The following is a 13,279-nucleotide window of genomic DNA, read 5'->3' on the forward strand; positions in this document are numbered from 1 at the left end:
TTCCCTTTTCATGCATTCTATTGGTCAGTTCTAAGATCTGTAGATCGATATATTATTCAGATCAGTGTGAGGACCATATTATTATTATGAGTATTTTTTTTTTGTTTTTTACTTTTTAATTTCTGTCCTTCTTTTCACACTTAAGTGAAAAGTGGTTTGAAAAAAAAAAGGGGGGGGGGGGTCTCCAGTGAGCTGATAACAACTGAACAGGCACACGTCTATTGTTCTGGTATTAATCATCACACACACACCTCATTGTCACACTGAAAGCCTTCAGTCACAGTGCAAACACATTTGCACACAGACGGTCGTGTTCACAGACCTCTGGAAGGATTTTGGACATGTGCAACTGTAGGTGTGTGTGTGTGTGTGTGTGTGTGTGTGTGTGTGTGTGTGAGAGAGAGCGAGAGTTTTGGGGGGGGACTGTCCTTTTATTGTGTCCATCAACACGACCCCAAAATAACCTCTTTTGTGAGCACGTGTGCGATGGGGTCTGCACAGTGGGGAAACTCTGAGTGTGTGTGTGTGTGTGTGTGTGTGTGTGTGTGTGTGTGTGTGTGTGTGTGTGTGTGTGTGTGTATCACAGTAGGAGACGAGAGCTCCTTACACACTTTGGATCAAAGCCCCAATAAGGACTACATAAAAAGTGTGTTGAGCCCCACACTCTCTCTCTCTCTCTCTCTCTCTCTCACACACACACGCCTCCACCCTCTGATATCTAATTCTTATTTTTCTCTCTCTCTGGATAAGCAAGCACAGCATTGTTATGAATTTGTATTGCAGGGTGAACAAGCACTCACTCACAATGAACACACACACAGATACACACACCAACAAGAAGAGGCGGCGTGAGCGAGCACACTTGGTGTGTTGAATAGAAACCGAGTGAGAGCCACTGCTGGGTCTGCGTCCTGTCCATGTTCATGGCCTTGCCATTACTACAAGTGTCCCACAGGGATCTATACTAGGGATGCACCGATACCACTTTTTTGGAAACGAGTACGAGTACTTGCATTTCAGTACTCGCCGATACCGAGTACTTAATAAAAACATGATTTAAATTTACAGGTAACAGCTTTAGTCCTATAATTTAACAAAAACAACAACAACAAGGGACTAGTTTGGAATTAATAACATTTATTTAAAATGAAAAGCATGTTGTATGCAACATATTACAGAATAAATAATTATAAAAAACAAAATTTAATTTTAAATTTGTTCGTCTGTTTCTCTGTTTAGAAGTCTCACTAGCACAGTCACAGCTGGGATGACATCAGAGGCTAGTGCGTCGTAGCTGCTCACTTTTTTAATTAGTTCCTCAAAGGGGGCGAGGATGGCAACAGTCGTCTCCATAAGAGCCCATTGGTGAGCGGTGAGATAGTCAGGGAGTTCGTGCTCGGACACGCCCAGCACTCGCTTTTGCTCAATGAGGGACTGGAGCATGTAATATGTGCTGTTCCAGCGCGTCTGTACGTCCTGCTGCAGTCTCTTTATTGGCTGGTTGAGCTGTCCCTGAATGTCCTTGAGGCGGGAGTAGGCTAAGGCGGAATGTTTAAAATGCCCAACTATTTTCCGTCCCACTGCTATAGCATCAGCTATGCTCCTGTGCTAATAAGCGTGGGTAAATAAGCGTGGGTAAACTCTTTGTACTCGTTGTGGTGTTGGGATTTTGGTGCTTGATTAAATTACTTGTGTTAAATGCGCTACCTTTTGAGCCTCCTCTGGACAATTTCGCTGAGCACAATTTGCAGTCCGCCTTTGTTTTCGCATCTTCGTTCACTTTGAAATAGGGCTTGGACCGGCAAAAGTGACCCGAAATAGGCACTCTGGTGGAGTTACTTTGTGTGTGTGTGTGTTTATAAGTAGTTTTAAACCTTGTGATACACAAAACAGCTTAAGAGTAAAAGAATAAAAGAAGAACTGACTGCGTTACAGCACCCGCTGCTTCTTGAGAGTAAAAGCGATATGCGCTTTCACGTCTTTTTTTAGCGACTTTTTGTAGAAAAAAAAGTCGCTAGGGGGTCTGAAAACTCGCTAAATATAGCGACAAAGTCGCTAAGTTGGCAACACTGGCTGCAGCCGGGACCTGGGGGCGGGCACTCGGGGCCTGGGGGCGGGCACTCGGCGCCTGTGATTAACCCCTTACATGCCGCTCAGACATAGACAGGTCTCAGGCCGTGGTATCGGTCCCCGGTATCGGGGGACTTTTAACGAGTACGAGTACTTTAGAAAATGTGGTATCGAGGTCGATACCCGATACCAGTATCGGTGCATCCCTACTTGGGCCTCTTAAAAAAATTAATTAATTAAAAAAAATACCACCCACAACTAATGTACATACTTTTTTTGTTCTTTTAAACAGATGATTTTATAACTGGCTATTTATTAAAAGAAGCTTGTTATAGACCAAACATGGAGAAAATCCAGCATTATGATTACATTACAGGTTCTGGTTGGAGCGATCCTTCCGCTTGCAGCAGATTTCCAGAACTGAACCAGGACTACCATCGCCCGCTGTAGTCCAAAATGGTAGAGCTGGAGTTGGTCTCAGGGAAAAGCCACAACAGCGACCTAATGGTTCTTATGGTTTCCTGCTAACTGCAGGAGACATGAGAATGGAATGATCTGTGCCTTCCAGATCTAAACCGCTAAGCTTCTAATTAAACAATTTTATTTTGGTCCTGAAATACTCAACATGTTTAATTTAAATAGACTGTAACACACATATTATGAACGGGGATAGATTGATATGGCCTTTTCAGAGCCAGTAATGATAATCGATATTACAGAAGACCGATAACCAATATCAGAAAAATAATATGACATTTGCTGTACAAGAAAACAAAAATAAAATACATAATTTAATTTTTCTTCAATAATAAAAATGTATACATAAAAAAAACCCATTGCAGGCAAGTAGTTATTTAACGCTCTGCTTCTTCATTCCCAATTACTTTTAATAATTCATTAGCAGTAATATATTGATTGTAATGACACAGATAATCAGACAGTATCATCAGTGGCTTTAGTGATCTGATAATGAAATGAAATCGGCCAGGTAAACCACAACCTTCAGAGGTGTTATCTGGACATCAGAGTGTATTTAGATCCACCTGGATTAAAAATGAATATAAGAGTCACCATTACTGTATTTTGGACTATGTAAAAATGTGGTTTTGTTTTATCCCCAGGGTGTTTCTTCTCTGTCCCTTGTTTTGAACTCAAGACCCCCTTTCCCCCCTCCTGCCTCCAATATTTCCATACTATATCTTGATGCTCTTTATAATGAGATTGCTTTAGGCCAGCTGTCATTTGGAAGAAGGCCCAGTGGCCGCCTCTGATAAATGGATTACAGATGGCATCCATCCCTCGGGCCAGACTGGGCCAGTAGATAACAGAATTAGCGATAGACTCCCAACCAGAATCACTAAAAAGTTCAGGTTAACAGACAGGAAAGTGAAAGTAAAGACAGAGAGACAGATGGGGGACAAAATAAAGGCATTTAAGTTTTTAGTAGACAAGGTTGGTCAAAACAACCAAGCACAAGTACATTCTTGGTAATTTCCTTTGTCTAACCAAAATACTTTTTGGAACTCCAAAGAAAGACTTTTTAGCTCTGCAATAACTTTGAGCTTTTCTCAGCTGCATTTTGCTGGCTATTACCAACTTTAAGTGCCGTAGAGTGCTCCTCATTTTTGAATCAGAGATGTATTTGATAACTACTCGTATATAACTCAAGTCTTAGACTCAAGCTTCAAAAATTCAGTCAATCCTCTTTCCAACAAGTTAAAACCTCAACAAAAACAATCGGGTTAAACAAACAGCAAAAGGATAGAAGACCTTAAAGGGACCATCTATGAAGTTGGAAATACTACAAAAATAGACAATACGCAGCAAGTTTCTAGCCACCAAAATCATGTGCTTTCTAGTCAGACAGAGCAGACAAGAAATTATAAAGAACACACAACATGAATATCATTGTGTCTTCTGTAAAGTAAATACTATGAGTGACTGATGCGGCAAATCCACATTCATGTGTGTTAATAAACTTCAACTTCCTGGAAAATTTTTCTTCACTCTGCATCATGAAAACCCATCAGGTGGAACGCTTCTGAAGCCATCAAATATCAGAAATGGACGACAAGCTAACAGAGCAGTAGCTTCACCATTTTTGAGATAAATAAAGTTGCTCTTATCTCTCTTTTTTTTTTTTTTTTTTTTTTTTTAAACAGCATTTATTTTATGTCACTTATCGTGCATTTTCACTCTGAAGAGCCACATGACTATATTATATTCAGGTTTAGTTTACCAGTCACACGTTAACTAGTGAAACTGACTCTTATATAGTCACTTTATTGTTATTTCCTCACATCTACCTGGACTCAAAAAAATATTATTAAACACCGTACTGTGGATGAGATCACAGAGGCCCAACAGGTTGAACTAACAGGTAAACAGGTTTTTGAACTAATCCTAATTGTTTGTACAATCATGAAAGTGACGAGCCGATAATGACGAGCTTTGATTTGACATGTTAAAACCATTAAAACGACTTGCTGGCTGGTGAGATGTGAGGCAGTATCACTTCCTGTCCAGTGTGTACCTGCTGCCTCGGTTTCTGCCCGCGTGCACAGTGTGATTGATTTTTGAAGCCTATCGATCCGCTTCCTTTGCGACCAGCAGATCTATTATAATGACATTGTATCTAAATCCTATTTGTTGGGCAAGCTGCTCCCAAACATAACCCAATAAACTAAAGAGGGGGACGGACGAGCTCCCCTCTGTGTGCGCCTCCGCTTGGCTAAATCTTCATAAAAACCAGAAATGGATTGGGATAAAAAGGCTGTCTGGCTGAAATGACATTATCCATAAAGGAAGGAATTCATTAAAAAAGGGCAGGACGGTGTAATGCAACAACCTGTGGAGTCCATGCAGTTAAATTATGGACATGTCATAAACAGGAGAACAACTGAAAAGTCACGGAGCATTAAAAAAGGCTGTAACCTTTAAGAGGTAGCTTTATTTCAATGATAATAACAAGAAATATCACCAGAATGCCTTTGCTTTTAATTTTATTTAATTATATTTAAGTAATGTTATTGAATGTGCTGTGAGGACTGAGGTCAGCTTGCTTGTAATTTGACAAAACTGAAAGGGTTTTTTTTTTATAATGATTAATGATGACTGATGATGGAACAGAGAAAAACCACAAAGCTGTGTCCACAGGAATAACGTCAGGACCTCATTTTAAATAAAATGTAAGAATAGTGCTTGAAAGGAAATTCACATCAGAAGAAAGAAACTGAAAAAGACTGGAAGGAAGGAAGGAAGGAGGCAAGACCTAAAAGAAGGAAAGGAAAGATCCAAAGAAAGAAAGAAGGAAGAAAGGAAACATTGAAAGACAGAAGGAACACTGTATGAAGAAAAGAACGACAGAAGGAAGAGAGAGAAAAAGAAAGCCTGAAAGAAAGAGGGTCAGATCAAAGGACACAAGGGAATAAAGAAGGATGGAATGAATGAATTCTGAGTGGAAGAAGGAAGGAAGGAAGGAAGGAAGGAAGGAAGGAACACTAAAAGGAAGGACAATAGAAGGAAGGAAGAAAACGGAGAGAGAGAAAGAGAAACCAAAAGGAAGGAGGAGGAAATGAAGAAAAAGGAAAAAAAGAATGATGGAAGGAAGGACGAAACCAATGCTGAAAGGAGGGGGGAAGAAATGAAGGGAAAGAAGGAAAGCTAAGTAAATAAAGGACCAAAAGGAAGGAAGAAGGACAGAGAAAAACCAAAAGAATGATGGAAGGAAGTAATAGGGAAGACTGAAAGGAATAAGGAAGAAGAAAAAGAAAGAAGAAAAGCCCAAAAGAAAAAGAACGAATGAAGGAAGGAAAGAAAGGAGAGGTGTTGTCTGATTGACATGGAGTTGTAAAGGGGCTGCTGACAGAAAATAAATGTTTTTGATTATCAGTGTTTCATTTAGAAATTTAAACAGATGAATTGATTCATCATATTTAATTTAAAAAAAATATGAAAAAAACCCATAAAAAAACAGCTTCACTGATCATCCAGACAGACATCTGCTGTGGCGACTGTAAAATTAAACGCTGTCTAAATTTAATTTAACCTTAACACATTTACACCACTGAGTCAAACACTTTCATTCAGATAAGCAATAATTTAATAATAATAATAATAAGCAATAATCAATTACAAGTAACAGTTAGTATAATACTGCACTATGTTTATTTGTGAGACACCCAGATCAATAATTAAGCTGTATTTTTTATCTTATATTTTTGGTAATCAAAGCTACAACCCTCCCATCCCTGCCTCCTACTGCTGCAGCTACAGCCCTGCAATCTTCCCATCATGCACCTCAGCTCTGCCTCCATTGGTAATCAATGGGAGACTGGTAAAACCTGATCACCAGGGACTGAGGGAGGGGATCAATACCAGCAGGAAACTGATGTGAGAACGAAGGAGAGGGAGGAGAACGACAGACTGAAGGAAAAAGAAATGAAGAGCTCAAAACAAACTCCCGAGCACGGCCTCAAGGGTTACATTTCTGTCCGTTAAGGAACTTCCATAAAAAAAGAAATCCCGGGCTCGTGGGGAGGAGGGAAAAGGGGAAACTGTCCTTACAGCAAATGTCAGGAGACAGAAAATCTGGGCGAAATAATTGAAAACACAATTAAGTTGATAGAGAAAAAAGATTCGAGTCCTGAAACGGTGGCTGCCCTTCCAACCGGCCTGAGTCCATCTGAAGGTTAAGTGTATTTTATTTGCCATCTTAAGACAGAGACAGGAGAGCTATCTGCGCTCACCAGCTTCAATTAGACGAGCGTACGGAGGGAGGGTCAGCGGGGAGTCCACAAGACACACCACAAACAAACGGGATTCAGGTTCATAAGAGGAAGCAAGCAGCCCTGAACCAGACTGTGCTGATCATTCATCAGGTTTTAGACTTTTATTTCCTAAATGGTTCAAATTCCTTCCAGAACAGACGCGTGATCAAAGCAAAGCACTTCACAGTATCACCACTCAAACATTAAAACCAGTATTTCCCCACATATGAATTTAACTGGGCACACTGGCCACATCTGGGTTTTTTTGTTTGTTTGTTTGTTTGTTTTTAAACCTTTAACTTTAAATGGAGACAAGCCTTGCCGTTTTAGTTATTGTTCTCTCAGGTCTTGGCATTTAGAGGGAAAAATAATTATTTTAACTGACACGTATTTTTTGTAATTTTTTACCTCGAAACATCCCCTTTTTTTAAATATTCAAAACATAAGGTTAGAGCTGGAGTCATCACTAATAACAGCATGAGGTTTAAATTATCCTGGGTCTGCTCTGAGACGGAGGAGCACTCTAACCAGAACCCGCAGCAGGTCCAGAGCTGGTTCCTGTGTCGCTACACCGAGCAGAACATGGAGTAGAAGGTGCAGTCCAAGTCGGTGGAATTGGAGTTTGTCCACAGGATGAGAGACTTAGAGAGCGCTGGCTTCATTGCTTAGTTATACCTCACAAAGAACTTGGCAAAAATAAACAAAAAGTAATGATACTGGGAAATATTGTTCTAATTTTAACTAAGGATCTCAGTCTCTTTAATCAGTTCTTCAGGTTTCATTTCTTTTTGGTCTCTATGCTGGGTCGCTATCATTTAACACTTAACCACATCACATTGATCTGATGGCTAGGGCTGACCCAGGCGTGGCCTGTACAACTTTATTATTATTATCATTACTATTATTATTATTATTATTATTATTCCCAGCATTTTAGACACTCTACTGCTTTCTCAGCAGAAATAGATGCAGAGTAAACACATGAAGGAGTCTCCCGTTCCTCCTCCCAATCACATTAACTTCTCCGCACTTCATATTTCAGTCACACTGTATGAAAGTACAGTTTGGCAATATTGAGAGCCTGAGGTCTTATTTTTTAATCCTCCATTATCAGTTATGTGTTTGTTTTGCAGTTTAATTTCCCCTCCGACAGGTTTTTAATACAGCTAATACTTTCGGTCCTCTGCAGCTGTCACTTTCATGCTGTTAATGGAGCAGTCTGAAAAATGAGTCTGGATGTTAATTTCACTAATGCAGAGACAGTGGACGGCCTCCATTGCACAGCGTCTTCATAAAGGAGAAATTATTTTTTATTAAAGCCACCGCGCCTTGGTCACACTCTCCTCTCGATCACAGATGAATCAAAGCCATGTGACAGAATTAGATTTCAGCTCTGCCAAATGAAAAGCATCACAACTTGGAGAAGGTAGAGGAAAACGATTTTCTCCACAAATGGAGGATGGGGGTCTTTTTTTTTTTTTTTTTTTTTTTTTTTAATGGAGGAAAAAAAACTGACTTAATCCCAGATATTTGGAACATTTAAATCTTAAATTACTGATTGAAAAGAAAGCAATGGTCAAACTTTGAGGATGCAGGTGGACTACATCTCAGGTCTGGGCTGACTTAAAGAAGGGCCACACAATAGACGCATAGACAAAAAAAATCAATTAATGTTGGGAGCATAACACCTTAGTTGGATTAGATTTTGAACAAACTTAGATACTGGTTCAAGAACCAAAAATCTTCTATTAAAAAAATGTTGATTTGATGTACGATCCACCTGAACCTCAGTCATATGAAGGAAAACCGCAGCACGATCGCAGCACCACCAGAATAATTGCTGTTGTGTACAATGAACTTTGACGTGTCAAGATGGTGATAAAACAGCAATAAGACAGAGTCAGTCTGCTACCAGTCTGCAACTGAATGGAGTGAAGTTGGCAGCTACATGCATAATAATGTGGTGATCAACTATAATAAATCCATGAAAATCACAAATCTGATGCCAATTTACATGAGCTAATGACTGCTGTCAGTGTCCAGCCAGAACCTCAGACTGGAAACTGAAATTAGTGATGTAGCTGCTGCAGGACTAACATTTCACTGCAAAACAAAAAACAAACAGGCACTCACCGCCCATCTGGTTATATACAGGAATATAACCAGAATACAAAGTGTTGGCAGCCAGCTGAGTCGAGTCCCCTATTGCAAAGAGATCCTAGATCAATATTTCATTGATCATTTTGAGTTTTGACTAATTTGTATTGCATTTACTATACATGAGATTTATGTCTAGCATGGATACTTTTACTTGCTCCTTCTTGCACATGTTCTCATTTCTTAACGTCTAGTCACATTTCGTTTTACATATTTGTACTTGGACTGAGCAGAAAATTGACGTTTATTTAACGTGGAGCCACAAAATTTGAACATTTATGATGTCATATTTTATTTTATATTTTTCTAATTGCTCTATTTGTGTTTCTTATACCTATAAAGCTCTTTGCAGCAGACACCATCAGCCCGGCACAATTTTCATTTTCATGATGACGTTCTTGTTTTGATTCAGTAATTAAACGCAACGTTCATATTTCCATTATATTATAAAGGCTGTACTGTCACTGGCACTTTCACTAGTTTGCAGCCACAATCCAAGGCAAAGAGTCAAACCTACTTTTGTGTTTATAAAAATACCACAACATATAAATATATGACTGCTCAGTCACTTAAAGGTTAAATTAAATCAGTTTTGGTACTTCGGAGTTTGAGAATTGTTTAGTTTGTGACTCCTACTTTAATAATACATTAAAACAACAAAAACAAATTCCATCACTGGTTTGTTGTCAAAGAGCTCGATGGCTGCTGAATTGCAGAGAAATGGAGCAGAAATAACAGAGGAGCTTGATGACAGATTTACAGTTTGTTGTGTCGAGTCTGAAGTGTCGGATCAATTCAAGACGTCTGACAGTTAATCCGACCTGATTACACACAACGAGCAGATGTGAGCAGCCAGGAGACGAATTATCTGGGAACATCTGAACAACGTTTTCCTGAACTCAATCACTGCCAACGGCGGTGGAAGCAGGAAGATGAAGGTGGAGCGAGCGAATGGGAACAATATGGACAGAAATACAGACAAGGCCATGAAGGGGAGACAAAAGCTGATAGAAAAACTACTACTAGTTATGTAGCCTCAAATATTATAATTATATACACGTCTTTAAAATGGAGTTTCCATAGATTAGAAGAGTTTTTCTTCCAAGTAAAAGTGGAACAAATGGATTTAAATCCCTAGCTGTAAATGTTTATGCTTTCAAAACACTTTTTAATGAAAATATGATTTAGATATTATGATTTCATAAAGTAACCATTGACATGAGTACTGATTCAGCAACAACAACAGGAACCAATTAGCATTAGCAGCTAACGTTACTTCCGTTTGCTTCCCACCTGCTCAATGTGCTCACATCCACTGTACTTAAATTCATTCAAAGTCACAGTAAAGTTGTTCTTATTTACATAATTTCTTGTTTGTACTAGCTGTATAGGCATGGGTAATGTAATGGCCTTTACTCTCAAGTCACTGAAGAAAAATCATCTGTTATGCTTCCTTGGCTGTATTCACGCGTTTAAAAACAACAACAAAAAAAAAAAAAAACACTTACAGAAATAAAATTAAAAAAAGGAAGAAAAAAAACAACCTCAAAATAATACCTCAACATTTCAACGTACCTCTAGTTGGCTCTGGAAACGAGTATCCATAAATACTGATAGTTATTATTTTTCCATCTTTCCCCAAAGCATTGTTTATTTAGTATGCAGTCTATGAGAAATGGTCATAATTAATATGGAAATTGATAGACTTTTATTGAGGATTTACATTTTAAAGTTGCCCCTTTTCTGTAACATTTGCCTGATTTATGCATCCTTCATTCTTGTACCTTTTCTGCATGAGGAAAAAAACAGTCTTGTGAGACATACAGTTTACTAGTTTTTCTACTACTTCTCTAAATGGGCAGTCACTGCTCGACACAAGCAGCTGAAATCACTTTACAAAATGATACTTGTGAATATTGGCATGACATGCACTGTCAAAATCACTCATCCTCTCTTTCTCCATCTCTCCCTTTATCTACATATGGGGCCATTTCCATATAATCCGATTACACTTTTTGTGTTGTGTATTTCTGTGATGAGTGTAAGACCTCATCCTCTGAGGTGAAGCTTTAAACTGATCAATCTGATCAGTAATACCATCTGAACCTGCCCATGGGGCTGAAAACACCACAAAGGCTCACTGTCTCTCCATCTATGTTTCTTTAGTCCTAGAAATTTAAATATTTTTAAGTTGCAGCAGATTTTTATCATTAATATTGTACATCTCACCCAGCTCAACTCGTTTCAGGTCCATTACAAGATTTTCTTATTATATCAAGATCCGTCTCACCTCAGTGGGTTCACAACTTTCTCTAGAGAATACCAGTCTGAGTGACCAAGAAACAGGACCATGCCATCTATGCATTCACAACACACACACACACACACACACACACACACACACAATCCAATATCTACTCATATGGCAGACTGTTGCAAACTTGCCAATAATCCTTAAAACCAATTTCAATATTTGATTTTTTTTTTTTTTTTAAATCACCAGATCCATCATCAGTTTTACAGAAGATATGAGAGTACATACCAAGCTCTCAAACAATCACCATTCAGCGTTCCCTTCCAAGTCGGGACCCAACTGCCATGTGCTGACAAAAGCAGACCATGTGAGCGACCCTAAGCTGACAAACATGACTCCAAGCAACTGTAAAGAGTTTTACCACATGAGGGGCACTTTATAGCACAACTGCTCATTTTATCCCAACTACGCCCATAATCTCACATAGTCCCATTCATCCTAAACACCAGGTGGAGAATAATACAAATGGAGAGCCCATATAAATACTGTTTCGTAAGATCACAGTGATCTTCAACCACCGTTTGTGTGAAATTTAAAGAAACTTCCCAAAACCGTAACCAAGTTTTCAGGTTTAAGAAATTGGAACAAACTGACCTCACATCTGTAGTCAGACTGTGGGCTGACTGCTTGTCAAAAAGACACACACACACACACCCCAAGGCCAGCACTTTATCTTTGTGACACATTCATAAACCATGACACACACACACAGAGACGGTCACACACACTCGGCAGGGTGGGGTGTGTGAAGGTGGGAGAGTGTGTGTTTCACACTGTAACCAAACTTTTATGGTACCATACTGTATAATATTACAGCTTTACTACTCTGAAATAAATCTGCTGTAACATTAAAAACAAGTGAATGAAGTATCCACGCCTCTCTAGTGATAACTTTTCACTGCTCGGCTTAAATTAATTTTAACAGGAGCCTTCAGCTGCCAAGACAGGCCGTGGTATTTGCACCACATCTTTCCTGCAGTACTGTTTCCACTCCACAGCCGGCAGAAATACATTCCTGTACATTATTAATATTTGGACTACCTGTAATACAATAATATCCTCATACACCAGCTGGGTCCCTCACTGTGTAACACAGTAGGGACACAACTGTCTGAGACAATCACCATGTTCGGAGTGGCGGCTCGGAGCATTTATCTCCCCATAAGTTCAATCTGTTCTGAGGAGAAATGTGATCTGACCCAAACGACCTCCAGGCTCGGGTATTAGATTAGCCAGGGAGGCTGACGTTTCAGATAACCAAATCAAAGCTGGGCTAATGATGCCGAGAGGTGAGGGTCAGCCTGACCTTTGACCTCTGACCTCGATCACCGCTGCTGTGGACCCCTCAAAATGGTAAGAGGGGACAGAAATCCCTTCATACTCTGTTGTCCTGACCTTCCCTCCTCATAAACTCATAGAAATATTTTATAATAATAATGCAAGAACAGCTGCATAATGTATAAAACCACTTATTTAATTTTACTGAATGACTTTGACTGGGAGCAATCAGCAGGGCAAAACTGCCCAGCAGTGAAAGTGGTTCAGTGTGTGAGGAACGGAGGGTGTTGGGGCTGCGTCCACCAACAACCTTTGACCTCCCTGGGGTCATCCCCTTCATCAAAATCCATGGGTGCGCTTATTTCTCAGTTAGTAGAGGCAGACTTCCCTCTAGTGTAGAAACAAATGACTGTTCCAGGTTACCCACCACTGAACGACAGTGCAAAACCAAGAGAGACACCCACAGGATCTCAACACACTTAGCTGTTGATGTAAAACTATCAAATCCATGTTTTTATATAATTATAAAATGGTATTTCAGAATTAACCCAAGATTACTGCAGGTGGGGCATTCTATATTTGTGCTTTATGACAAACTAATTAGCTTACTATAATGACAGTATGTATCGAGGTTATAGTTAACTAAAACTAGATGTGAAAAAAGCTTTACTTAACTAAAATAAAAAAATTT

At 39.4% G+C, this 13,279-nt stretch overlaps 1 protein-coding gene across 5 annotated transcripts in view; it reads right to left on the reverse strand.

Moving 5' to 3' along the window:
• wdr7 (WD repeat domain 7) overlaps positions 1-13,279 on the reverse strand; it is a 104,524-nt gene that overhangs the window by 35,348 nt on the left and 55,897 nt on the right. The window lies entirely within an intron of this gene.

This window comes from Neolamprologus multifasciatus, chromosome 7 (assembly GCF_963576455.1).
Source record: "Neolamprologus multifasciatus chromosome 7, fNeoMul1.2, whole genome shotgun sequence".
Lineage (NCBI taxonomy): Eukaryota > Metazoa > Chordata > Actinopteri > Cichliformes > Cichlidae > Neolamprologus > Neolamprologus multifasciatus.